The sequence below is a fragment of the Oncorhynchus nerka genome, linkage group LG26 (genome assembly GCF_034236695.1).
Source record: "Oncorhynchus nerka isolate Pitt River linkage group LG26, Oner_Uvic_2.0, whole genome shotgun sequence".
NCBI classification, from domain to species: Eukaryota; Metazoa; Chordata; class Actinopteri; order Salmoniformes; family Salmonidae; genus Oncorhynchus; species Oncorhynchus nerka.
In genome coordinates, this window is record NC_088421.1 from 30225216 (window position 1) to 30239201 (window position 13986).

A 13986-nucleotide genomic window follows, 5' to 3' on the forward strand; every position below is an offset into this window, starting at 1 on the left:
CACACATACCCACCCACCCATCCACACACATACCCACCCATCCATCCACACACATACCCACCCATCCATCCACACACATACCCACCCATCCACACACATACCCACCCATCCACACACATACCCACCCATCCACACACCCACCCACCCACCATCTACCCATCCACACACATACCCACCCATCCACACACATACCCACCCATCCACACACATACCCACCCATCCACCCATCCACACATACCCACCCATCCACGCATACCCACCCATCCACACACATACCCACCCATCCACACACATACCCACCCATCCACACACATACCCACCCATCCACACACTACCAGCCCATCCACACACATACCCACCCATCCACACACATACCCACCCATCCACCATACCCACACATCCACACACATACCCACCCATCCATCCATCCACATACCCACCCATCCACACACATACCCACCCATCCACACACATACCCACCCATCCACACATACCCACCCATCCACACACATACCCACCCATCCATCCACACACATACCCACCCACCCATCCACACACATCCACACACCCACCCATCCACACACATACCCACCCATCCACACACATACCCACCCATCCACACACATACATACCCATCCACACACCTACCCATCCACACACATACCCATCCACACACATAACAACCCACCCATCCATCCACACACATACCCACCCATCCACTCATATACCCAACCGTCCATACACATACCCACCGATCCACACACACCCACCCATCCACCACACCCAACGATCCACACACATACCCACCCACCCATCCACACACATACCCAACGATCCACACACATACCCCCACCCATCCACATCCACATCCACACACATACCCACCCACCCATCCACACACATACCCACCCATCCACACACATACCCACACACATCCAAACATACCCAACCATCCACACACATACCCACCCACCCATCCACACACATACCCACCCATCCACACACATACCCATCCATCCATCCGTCCACAAACATACCCAACCATCCACACACATACCCACCCACCCATCCACACACATACCCACCCATCCACACACATACCCATCCATCCATCCATCCACACACATACCCATCCATCCATCCATCCACACACATACCCATCCACACACATACCCACCCACCCATCCACACACAGTAGATTAATCTTTGTATTTCATCTGACGGACAATATGAAACCCTCTTCTCCACACACACTTCTAAACACACAGTATAGACTTAGTATTAGAACTTGCAGGCTTTAACAAATTGTACCCAACAAAATCATTATACATCACACACACACACACACACACACACACATACATTGATGCAACAGTGGAGGATGGTCTCAACTATTCAGTGATTTTCCTCTCCCTCTGCTAGATTCTAAGAGAAGGAACATTTACTGTTGTCATCAGTAGAGAAGGAGGACTGTGAGCTCTACTGTGATAAATACAAGGCCTTGGGTATGTTTTGTGGTGGTGGATTGGGGCAATTGATGTTCTTTTTTACTAGTAACAACATGCCTGACTGACTTCCATAGGAATCACAGAGAGACTAGAGAGAGAGAGAGAGAGAGGAGGGAGGGATACATGGAGAAAATACAAGAGGGAAGGAGACAAAGAATGAGAGGAAGAGGAACACTGAGGATAGACAACACAAGAGGTACACAGAGAGAGAGAGAGAGAGAGAGAGAGAGAGAGACAGAGAGAGAGAGAGGAGGGAGGGAGGGATACATGGAGAAAATACAAGAGGGAAGGAGACAAAGAATGAGAGGAAGAGGAACACTGAGGATAGACAACACAAGAGGTACACACACACACAGAGAGAGAGAGAGAGAGATGAGGGAGGGAGGGATACATGGAGAAAATACAAGAGGGAAGGAGACAAAGAATGAGAGGAAGAGAAACAGTTAGAGAGAGAGAGAGAGAGAGAGAGAGAGAGAGAGAGAGAGAGAGAGAGAGAGACAGAGAGGGGGGGAGAGAGAGGGAGAGAGAGAGAGATGGTAGAGGATTAGAGAGAAGGTCAGAGATGAGTCAGGGGTGTGTGTGCGTCAGACCTGGTGTTTATGTAAGGCTATAGTGTCTGGGGGCAGAATCTTACCCGTCTGTGATACCTTCTGCCCTGGGCACACACACACACACAATATGCGCAATCATATACACCAGCGTTTCCCACACTCGGTCCTCAGGACCTCTATGGGTGCACATTTTGGTTTTTGTCCTAGCACTACACAGCTGATTCAAATAATCAAAGCTTAATGATGAGTTGATGATTTGAATTAGCTGTGTAGTGCTAGGGCAAAAACCAAAACGTGCACCCATAGAGGACCAAGTGTGGGAAACACTGATATACACAGTCTAAAACATCTGCGTATCGCCTCATGAGTACTCACGCACACACTCCAACACATATTCACACACAGACACATGAACAAACACACACACCTCTTTCTGAGTGAGCAGACAGCCCTGAGCATGATGGCAAAGGACGTGGAGATCATATGGGAACCTGACCGACCAGAGTCACACACGCACACACACACACACACACACACACACACACACACATACGCACACGCACAGAGAGGCAGCTACACACGCACACACACACACACACACACACACACACACACACACACACACACACACACACACACACACACGCATACAGAGAGGCAGCTAGAGAGGCAGCACATACACACACACACACACACACACACACACACACACACACACACACACACACACACACACACACACACACACACACACACACACACACACACACACACATACACACGCATACAGAGAGGCAGCTACACACGCACACATACACACGCACACACACATACGCACACACACAGACACACACAGACACACAGACTTCTCTGAGAGGTGGTGTTGTTCTGAGCTCTTTTGTGTCACTAGCATCACATCACGTTGACTGACGTTTCTACTTCTGACACATCAGTGATACGAGTCTCTCTCTTCTCTTTTTGTGTTTGTCTCTTCGCTACCTCTATCCTCCAGCGATCCCTTAGTGTTTCTGCCAATCATCTCTCTCTCCACATCTTTCTCTCAATCAAACAATCTCTGTTTCTTTCACCCTCTTTCATGGTTCTCTTTCCCTCTATCTCGCTGTACACTTTCTCTCTCTCCTTTTTTATCGGTCTCCCCCAATCTCACTCTCCACTGCTATAGCCTTCTTCCCCCCTCCTCTTTTCTAAATCCTTCTCCCCCCACTCTATCTCTTTCTCTCTCTGTACCCCTCTTCTCTCTCTAAGATAAGCATTTTTTTGAGAGACAATTTGCTGGCTGAGTGCTTTCTCTAAAAGCGTGAGAAAGAGCGAAAATTAAGGAGAGCAGCACATGAGAACATTCTAGGCTTTCTCTCCTCTGCTGTCAACACAGTCACAGGGCCTATCTTCACTCTGATCTCTGCTGCTTACAAAGGGCATTCTGAAATTCTACTGATTACTCATAGGGCCTCTGTTAGCCTGTTTTAGTCTGTATTACTGTACAGCCGTTTGCGTTCTTGGCCGATTGCGTGTTCTCTTGTAACATACAAAATGGATTCCACCACAGACTCATCAGGAAGGAACGGAGAATGAAGATGGAATGAACTGAGAGCAATACAGTAAAATGAGAGGGAGGAGGACAAGAGGGGGAAGAGGGAGAGGAGGAGCTGTATGTGGAGATTATTAGTTGCAGTTTAACCTCTGTGGTTGTGTGGAGAGCAGAGAGATGCATTGAGAGATAGATACAGATTGACAGTGAGCTGAGTGTATAGTACTTTCGTCACACACATTCATACACAGACACACAGCACAACAAAGAGCAAACGCTTGCAGAACACTTAGCTATAGCTATAGGCACTTATAGGCCCTTAAAAATATGTCCTTGTATAAAAGCATACTTCTGAAAATGTAAGCCTAAGCAACATACCAGTGTTTTGTGAACATGTAATGTACTATACATACTGTATATGATATATACAGAGCTGATTCATCACTCTCTCTCTCTCTCTCTCACACACACACACACACACACACACACACACACACACACACACACACACACACACACACACACACACACACACACACACACACACACACACACACACACACACACACACACACACACACACACACACACACACACAGTCATCAGTCATGCTGTCCCTAGAGTGTGTCCGTGTGATAGAGAATGAGTTTAGACAGGCAACCTGACTCACCATGTCTCCCTAGGGAGCCTAACATCAGACCATCACTACATCGCCAACAAACCCCATGAGACCACAGCACATAAAATGAATCTAAAGCTTTCTACTTCAACTGTCAGCACTCATCAGAGTCAGCCTGAAATCTGCTTTCATAGCTTACTCTCATTATTACTATTTTGGTTGTTTTGGTTTTGACCTGTTGTCATAGTGTATTGTTGTACTGCAGCTCTATCACAGTGTTATTGACATTGACAGGTTTGTTGGAGGGTAAATTGCGTGGTGGCAAGAGAGAGTTAATGAGGCATTTGTCATACCTGTCACACCTGTCATATACAGTATGTCACATTAGATCATGTGTGGCTCGTTTCAGGAAACTAGGACATATGTTGTGTGTCACTACTTAACAGGATCTTTTTTAGTTTGATCAAAATGCGTTTTCTTTTGGCAGAAATTCCTTCTGGAATATGTGAACTATCATGTGCCTTAATAACAAATGCGTGTGCCATCTGTAAATGTGAATAAACTTGTTAAATTTCAAGCCTAGTTGGTTTAGCCACAGAAAAAGACAGGGACCTTCCCGCTAGACATGGTTGGCTGAGATAATGGATGGGCTGGACATGCCGAGAGATGAGTTCAGTTTGGTCAGCCATGTAGCTCGCTCTTTAACGTGAGATGCTCAGTATGTGTAGGTAGTCCCTTCTAAAGCAGCGTTGTTGAAAGTTATCACAAAGAACAGCAAAAGTGTTGCTAAGGCTCTCCACCTTCTTGAGGACCAAGTTTTGAAATCAGTTGAATGCCCGGTGGAAGGAGAGTATAATAGCTAAGGAGATGGAGAAAATTCATGCGTTTGATTGCAAATGTGAAAAGAGAACACAGAAGGCTGTTGTATAAAACACCTGTCTCCAAACTAAGGGCAACCATGGCATCCGTGACATTCATCCATGTATACAGGTAAAAGACTCCATTAATGCAAGTAACCATTTCACTGTACCGTTCACACCTTCTGTATCCTGTGCATGGGACAACAAAACAAACATTTTATTTCATATGGTGTGTGTTTACCAGAGATGGTCATTTGAAGAACAACATGACCTGCATCAAAGTCAAATTAGGATGTAACGTTAGGCCAATGAGACAGTGTCCAAGTTCTACAATTATTTTGCCAACCATAAGCTATTTTCTGTAATTAGCTCGCCATTAACTTGTAAATAATGATTTTGTTGTGAGTTTATTTTCCTGTAATAATGAATACAAATGAGCTAAAGTTAAGACATTGTCAGCTATATGATATGGTCATTATTTGAACTGGCTAGCCAGCTAACTTAATGTTAACAAGCTATAAACAAACAAAAACATTGCTTAGAAAGTGGCTTTTTGTTGCCTAGTTTGCTAGACTGACATATACTAAATAAATGTTTAAACAGATGGGTTTATTGGTGTTAAAATACACCAGTTATGCTATTTTGAACCGCCAGGTTGCTGATGTCATGCAGCCTGTCGCTTTATACTTTTTCATAATGACAACAAGTTTGATGTCGGATGACAACAGAATGTTCATGATGTCACTGTGACAACTGTATACAGACCTGTCGATAGACGGAGAATAAACCAGCCTTTAGTCTTGAAATCTTTGGTTGTACATTACTGTACTCATTGTTTAGCACATGGGTGTCAAACTCTGGCCCGTGGGCCAAATTTGGCCCGCGGGGTAATTATATTTGGCCCGCGAGACAATACCAAATTCCTACTAGAGCTGGCCCGCCGGTATTATACAGCGCATTCACCACTAATACTACGAATCCCATAATGCTCTGCTGTTTTCGCGCGCCAATCAGGACAGGACCCAGAAACGCTCTCTCCTCTGTGACAGTAGTCATAGCAACATAGACGCTACAACTGTCAGCGAGCTAACCCTTCCCAAAAATGGCGAAAAGAAAGGCAGAAAACAGGAGCTTTCTGGACAAGTGGGAGGCAGAATATCTGTTTACATTTGTAAAAGACAAATCTGTTTGTCTTGTTTGTGGAGTCAACGTGGCTGTAAGTAAGGAGTACAACATTAGACGACACTATGAAACGAAACACCATGACAAATACAAGGATCTGGACATGACTCAAAGGAGCCAGAAAGTAGAGGAGATGAAAAGAAGTTTGGTTTCACAACAGAATATGTTTAAAAAAGCCACATCACAAAGCGAGGCTGCTGTAAAGGCTAGTTATATAGTGGCAGCAGAGATCGCAAAATCAGCCCGGCCCTTTAATGAGGGAGAGTTCATGAAAAAGTGCATGATGAAGGTTTGTGACCTCGTATGCCCAGAGAAAAAACAAGCATTTTCAAACGTGAGCCTGAGCAGGAACACAGTAGCTGATCGCACATGTGATCTTGCCACCAATCTGTATGACCAGCTGATGGAAAAGGGAAAAGATTTTGTTGCGTTCTCCCTCGCTGTGGATGAGAGCTGCGACGCATCTGATACTGCTCAGCTGTCAGTCTTCATCCGTGGAGTGGACTCAAATCTGTGTGTTACGGAGGAGCTATTAGGATTCAAATCAATGCATGGCACAACCACAGGAAAGGAAATCTTTGAGGAGGTTTCCAAATGTGTAACTGAAATAAAGCTGCCGTGGGATAAACTCGTTGGATTAACGACAGATGGTGCGCCAGCGATGTGCGGTAAAAAGAGTGGACTGGTGGGCATGGTTCGGGAGAAGATGCGGGAAGAGAACTGTGCAGGTGAGCTAACTGTTTACCACTGCATCATACATCAGGAAGCACTGTGTGCCAAAGCCCTAAAGATGGAACATGTTATGACCACAGTAACACAGGTAGTTAACTTTATAAGAGCCAAAGGTCTAAATCACCGCCAGTTTAAATATTTTCTGAAGGAGTTTGGTTCGGAATACGCAGACGTGCCGTATCACACAGAGGTGAGATGGCTAAGCAGAGGAAAAGTACTGAACAGATGTTTCGAGCTGCGTGAGGAAATATGTCAATTCCTGGAAACCAAAGGGAAGGATACAGCAGAGCTCCGGGAGCAAAAGTTCCTGTGTGAGCTGGCCTTTCTCTGTGACATCTCGAGCCATCTCGATGCGCTGAACCTGCAGCTTCAGGGGCGGGGCGCATCATCACAGACATGTACGCTGCAGTGAGGGCCTTCAAAACTAAACTGTGCCTGTGGGAGAATCAGATGCTGCAAGGAAACCCTTGCCATTTTCCCTGCTGCCAATCCATAAAAGCGCAGATCTCTACCGCCGTGTTCCCATGCGCACAGTTTGCTGAAAAACTCAGTGTTCTCGCCGCTGAGTTTAGCCGGCGATTTGCCGACTTCGATGCCCAGAAATGCAAGTTTGAACTGCTTAGTAATCCCTTCGCAGTTGATGTGGAAAATGCACCAACCAACATCCAAATGGAGCTGATTGAACTCCAGTGCAACGACACGCTGAAGTCAAAGTATGATGCTGTGGGCGCCGCACAGTTTCCACGGTTCATCCCTGACACAATGCCTCAGCTCCGCACCCAAGCTGCTCAGATGCTCTCCATGTTCTGCAGCACTTATCTATGCGAGCAACTTTTCTCCTCGATGAAGATGACCAAAACAACTCACAGGAGACGTCTGACTGATGAACATCTTCGCTCGATACTGAGGATTTCTTCAGCTCAGAGCTTGAGCCCAGACATTGATGAACTAGCATCCAATAAGAGATGCCAGGTATCTGGCTTGGGCACATCAGATTAGACCAGTGTGCAATAATTAACGTTTTCTTTATGCACTTTTTCTTGCTACAAGGCATGGACTTGAATGGTTGATTGATTTATTATCATTTTATTTGTAAAATTATTAGCCAGTGGAAAAAGTTTATTTTGGTATTTAAATCAGAAGGCTGCAAATAGAAAAGAGGCATACAATTTTTATTTAAATTTTATTTATTTAATAAATGAATGCCATTGATGTGTTTTTTCATTTGAAATTCGATTTTGCATGTCTCCACTATTTTTATTTTGTATTTTTTTATTTTACCTTTATTTTACTAGGCAAGTCAGTTAAGAACAAATTCTTATTTTCAATGGACGGCCTAGGAACAGTGGGTTAACTGCCTGTTCAGGGGCAGAACGACAGATTTGTACCTTGTCAGCTCGGGGATTTGAACTTGCAACCTTTCGGTTACTAGTCCAACGCTCTAACCACTAGGCTACCCCTTAAATTATATATTGTATGGTAATAAGCGATGCTTGTTCCATATTCAATGTTAAAGCAAAACTTGTTTGGGTCCATATTAAAAGGTTCATTTGTTCAATGTTGGCCCGTGACTTTGTTCAGGTTTTACATTTTGGCCCACTGGGTATTTGAGTTTGACACCCCTGGTTTAGCACATGGCCTTAAAGACATGGGTGGGGCTAAGGCTTAAGAGGGTGTGAACGAAGCTGCATGGGGGTCGACAAAGAAGAGCTCTCCAGTAGGTGTACCAAAACATTCAAGGGCCATTTTCTCAAAAGTGGGCGGCAATAGCTTTACACCAATATTTTATTGATCAACACAGTGTCCATATTAGGACAGCCTCAGTCTTAGGCTGAGTGCCCCTATGTTTTTATATTCCATTGACATGACATCTCTTTGACAACAGAGACCCACAGGGCTTCTAAGTGGAACATGTAATAGCTGCTGTAAAGAAACGCTATAGCCAGGTAATAGTCTAGAGAGCAGGGGATTTCTGGTTTACATATCCCAGGTCAATACAATAGTGGTGGAGATTGGGCAATGTAAGTGGAAGGGTGACTAACTTAATGAAGGAGTAAATAGACGATCAAATAAAGAGAGAGAGTCTGGGCTATAGTCAGGGGAGAGACCATTAGAGACGTAAGGAAAGGGAGAGAGGACTGGGGGAAGAAGGAGAGCAGAAAGAGTGAGGGAAAAAGAGGATTGTTAAAGCAGAGGCAAGATCGGAGAGGAAAGAGGGAGGGAGGGAGGGGGAGATGAAAGATGAGAATGAAAGACATAACATCAGTCACAGCGACTCATGACAGCCAAGTCCCTAGAGCGATGGCATACTGATTAAAGAATACAGGCCCCTCTCACTCTTTCTCCCCTCCCCCCACCTCTCTCTCTTTTGTTCCCTCAGTCTCTACATTGCTCTACAGTAGGTTTTCTCTCTTTTCCTCTCACTCTCTCTCTCTTTCTCTCTTTATCTCGCTCTCTCTGTCTCTCAACGGTCAGTAGAAAACAGGATTTTGAGTATTAATTACACCCCAGAGCAGTCTCTCTGCCATGGTCCCTCTCCTCCCCTCTCCTCCTCTCCCCCTATCATCTCAGCTGTTGACATTCGCCTTGTTCTTCTCTCCCTCTCTTCTCCATTCTTAGCTGAAAACCATTGTCCCTTATCTCCCTTTGTGATTGTGTACACATCTTCTTAAATTCTTCCCTCCCTCTTATCGATATCCCTAGCTCCCTGATCTGTCCACTTCACATCCCCACATTACCATCATCATCCTCTCTCTGTCCCTTACCTCCCTCTGTCCTTTCTGTGTCCCTCCCTCTGTACCAGACCTAGGTTTAAATACCTTGAGCGTTTGCCTGTGTAGAGTGCCAGGGGCTTGTAATTTTGGGACTTTCTATTGGTTCTTGTGCAATAGGAAAGGTCAATCAAGCCCAGCTATTTGTCATATTATATGTTTTTCAAACAGTATTTGAACCCAGGTCTGCTCTGCCTACTCTCTTCCTGTTCTTCCTCTCTCTTTCCTTCAGTATTACATCACTCTTTTCATCTCCACTGGAGTCGTATCTACATAATGATGCCAGATACGGTGAATAAAATATGAAATGCCACTCTGGCAGCACCCCACTGAATCAGTAAAGGTATCATTATGAGGAAGAGTCATTTATCTTGTCACAGAGGAGAGACTGAAACAGCAGCTATTGAGGAGAGCATACTTTCGTTTCAATTGGACACCCATTTCACACACACGTATAAACTGATAATGACGTTTAGTGGCCAGGTCTATATCTATTATAGAAATAAAGCCTTTTAGTTTTCAGAAGAAACTAAAGTGAAAAAGTCTAACGATCCATAGTTCTAAAAGGTAAGGTCAGCCGAGGTTAGCTACCATTACTGAACACTCCATGTTAAAGGAAAGATTTAGACACCCAATCATATTTCTATAATTATGGAGGCGAACAATTCCAAGGCCAATTCTCCCATGAATTCTCTCAACACTCAACCATTCTAAACCAGTCTGCACCTCTCACTCTTAGATTCTGGGATTGTGAAAGGCTTGTGAAGGCATGGTGGGCAGGGACTACAGACAGCCACTGGGTGAGTTTTAAAGGCCAATTGATGTAAAACTCTGTGTATTTTTACAGGTCGAGTGAGGTCATTGGCTAACGATGTGGAAACTGTTGAAAGCAGCCTTGTACGGAGCTCATCATTAGAACAGTGCAGGACCGGGGTGTCTGGTGTTTGTTGCTACGACGGGTCATCAAGTGAAATCCAATCCAGAAGTGATTGGTCAAGCTCATCTTTAAGATGTGAACAGTGAGACAGTGTACAGAGTGGGGCCATTCAAAACATTCCATCACATGTTTTAATGAGATGTTTTTCACACACCAACAAACTTATATTCTCTGTTAATGTTGATGTACAACTTGAAGTCACTCACAGGTTTGATCTGTTTTATGTCCCGTTTAATGAGATGTTTGATATGCTGTCTGTATCCACAGGGAGACGTACAGTAGATAACATCACGCTGTGCGTTTCATTGGCCAATGAGACACAGTGAGAAGATTGAGACACAGTTTGGTACGATCTCAAGCCTTTAGAGAGAGCAGATATTCATGATTGAATAAAGGAGTGCTGGTGTAACAATGTCAGTGTATCTAGCCATTAGCGTAGCATGCATGTGACATGGCGTGTCACACCTAATCATGGCCTACACACCTTACCTATAGTTTACCATGGTTCCGCGGTAACACCCGTCCATTTCTATACAACATCCACTGTTACTGTGTTGTGTGTGAGACCTACCTGTCTGGTAACATCCATTCAGTCAGTCTAGTGTCACATCAGCATCTTCAGCTCATAATCATCCCATTGGGTCATGATGACATGATGGGAATATTGTTTACCTGAAGAACCTCTGAGAGCTTTTTCATTTATTTTCTATTTGCATAAACATGTGGTTTATGAAAAGGACTGTAGACAGATGGGATTGGATTGATTATGCAGCGAGAGTGAAGCATACTTTCGAAGCATACAAAAATCAAACTTTCTGCAACAACAAAAGAAGAGGATTCATTTCCTTCTTCTTCCCCGAGGTGAAACATCTTCTATCAAAAATCAAACTTTCTGCAACAACAAAAGAAGAGGATTTCACAAGGCTGAGGTATGCATGTACATTCACCAGACTGGCTGAGGTATGCATGTACATTCACCAGACTAGGCTGAGGTATGCATGTACATTCACCAGACTGGCTGAGGTATGCATGACTGGCTGACATTCACCAGACTGGCTGAGGTATGCATGTACATTCACCAGACTGGCTGAGGTATGCATGTACATTCACCAGACTGGCTGAGGTATGCATGTACATTCACCAGAAGCGTTTCTCAGATGTGTTTTAATGATTTCACAAGGCTGAGGTATGCATGTACATTCACCAGACTGGCTGAGGTATGCATGTACATTCACCAGACTGGCTGAGGTATGCATGTACATTCACCAGACTGGCTGAGGTATGCATGTACATTCACCAGACTGGCTGAGGTATGCATGTACATTCACCAGAAGCGTTTCTCAGATGTGCTTTAATGATTTTGTCGGAGCAAACGCGCACAGGCAGCACCTTCACAGCTGAAAGTTTCAGGTAGTTCTTCTGATGGAAATATGATATACTTCCTTGTCCATCGAATTTGAGATTCTTCCTGAATTCCCCAACCAATAATATTAAGCCTGACATGAATTCTGGCATTATTCATGGTGCTATCTCGCTGCTTCAGCACTCCTATTGAAAGTGAAGTTTGCCTGGGGTTGTGCACTAGGCCTTATCCCAGACTGCAGTTCTGCTTTAGCAATGTTTTATATCAGGAAATACTCAACAGCATGATGACTCAGGATAAAACACTGATTATTCTAACATGTTGAGGACATTTTCAAGGGGTATGTTTGTGTGGATTAAAGGGGAGGGGGTATTGAGTGTGTGTGTGTCTGTGTGAGCGCGTGTGCGTGTCTGTGTGCTTACAGGGGAGTAGGGGAGAGGAGGAGGAGAAGAGGAGAGGGCTAGGGTGGAACTGTTAGGCATGAGGAGAGGAAGATGGATGGAGGGAGGACAGAAAAGATGACCAGAGAGGACAAAGGGGAGGAGAGAGAGCAGAGGTTGTAAATTGCATTTAAATGGAAATCACAGAGCGGAGGAAAAGAGATGGAAGAGGGGTCTTGTCAAAGAGATGGACAACGAGGGGAGAAAGAACAGGGAGAGCAGGGAGGGAAGAAGGGAGGGAGAAGTCTAATGGGGTGAAGGGGTTTTGTCAAAGAGATGGACAACGAGGGGAGAAAGGACAGGGAGAGCAGGGAGGGAAGAAGGGAGGGAGAAGTCTAATGGGGTGAAGGGGTATTGTGTGAAGTAGTGCGGGACAGCTTGGTTATTAGTTTTATGACACTTAAGTGGAGGCGATGTGGCACACAAACACAGACACTGAGTGCACAAAACATTAGGAACCCCGTCCTAATATTGAGTTGCACCTCTTTTGCCCCCAGAACAGCCTCAATCGGTCAGGGCATGGACTCTATAAGGTGTCAAAAGCGTTCCACAGTGATGCTGGCCCATGTTGACTCCAATGCTTCCCACAGTTGTGTCAAGTTGTCTGGATGTGCTTTGGGTGGTGGACCATTCTTGATACACACAGGAAACTGTTGAACATGAATAACCTGGTACCTACTTACTATATACCCTGTTCAAAGTCACCTACATCTTCTGTCTTGCCCATTCACTCTCTGAATAGTACACCTACACAATCCATGTCTCAATTGTCTCGAAGCTGAAAAATCCTTATTCAACCTGTCTCCTCCCCTTCATCTTTACACTTATACACACAAATACACCCCCCACACACACACACATAAACACACACCCACACACACACACGTGCACACAGACAAATACACATCCCCGTCAACATGCAGACAAACACACAATTGCAAGCCTATAAACACACACACACATCAGCCATAACCTTCAGTGAAGCAGCGATGTGTGTGTTGCCTGCAGTCAGAGACAAGGTGCTGAGGTAGCATGTGGTTAACTTGGCCATTCTGCAGCACACTAAACGTACCAACCTTTAGTTCCCCTAGCATGCCTATAAATTCAAGTGGTAAAACTATTGTGACACTCTCCTGGGTATGTAAATCTAGTCAGAGAAAGCTCAAACATTAATATGGATGATGGAGATCAATTATTTAAAATGACATTAGCATGCTAAGCATGTTTGTTCCTATAATGGCGCCGAAGGAGATGGCTGCCATTTTACGGTCTCCTAACCAATTGTGCTATTGTGTGTGTTTTTTCACGTTATTTGTAACTTATTTTGTACATAATGTTTCTACCACCGTCTCTTATGACCGAAAATAGCTTCTAGATATCAGGACAGCGATTAATCACCTCTATTGGATGAAGACTTTTTCATTAACGAGTCGGACGCCTAGAATTTACTTCAGACAGCCAAAGCAAAGGCCCA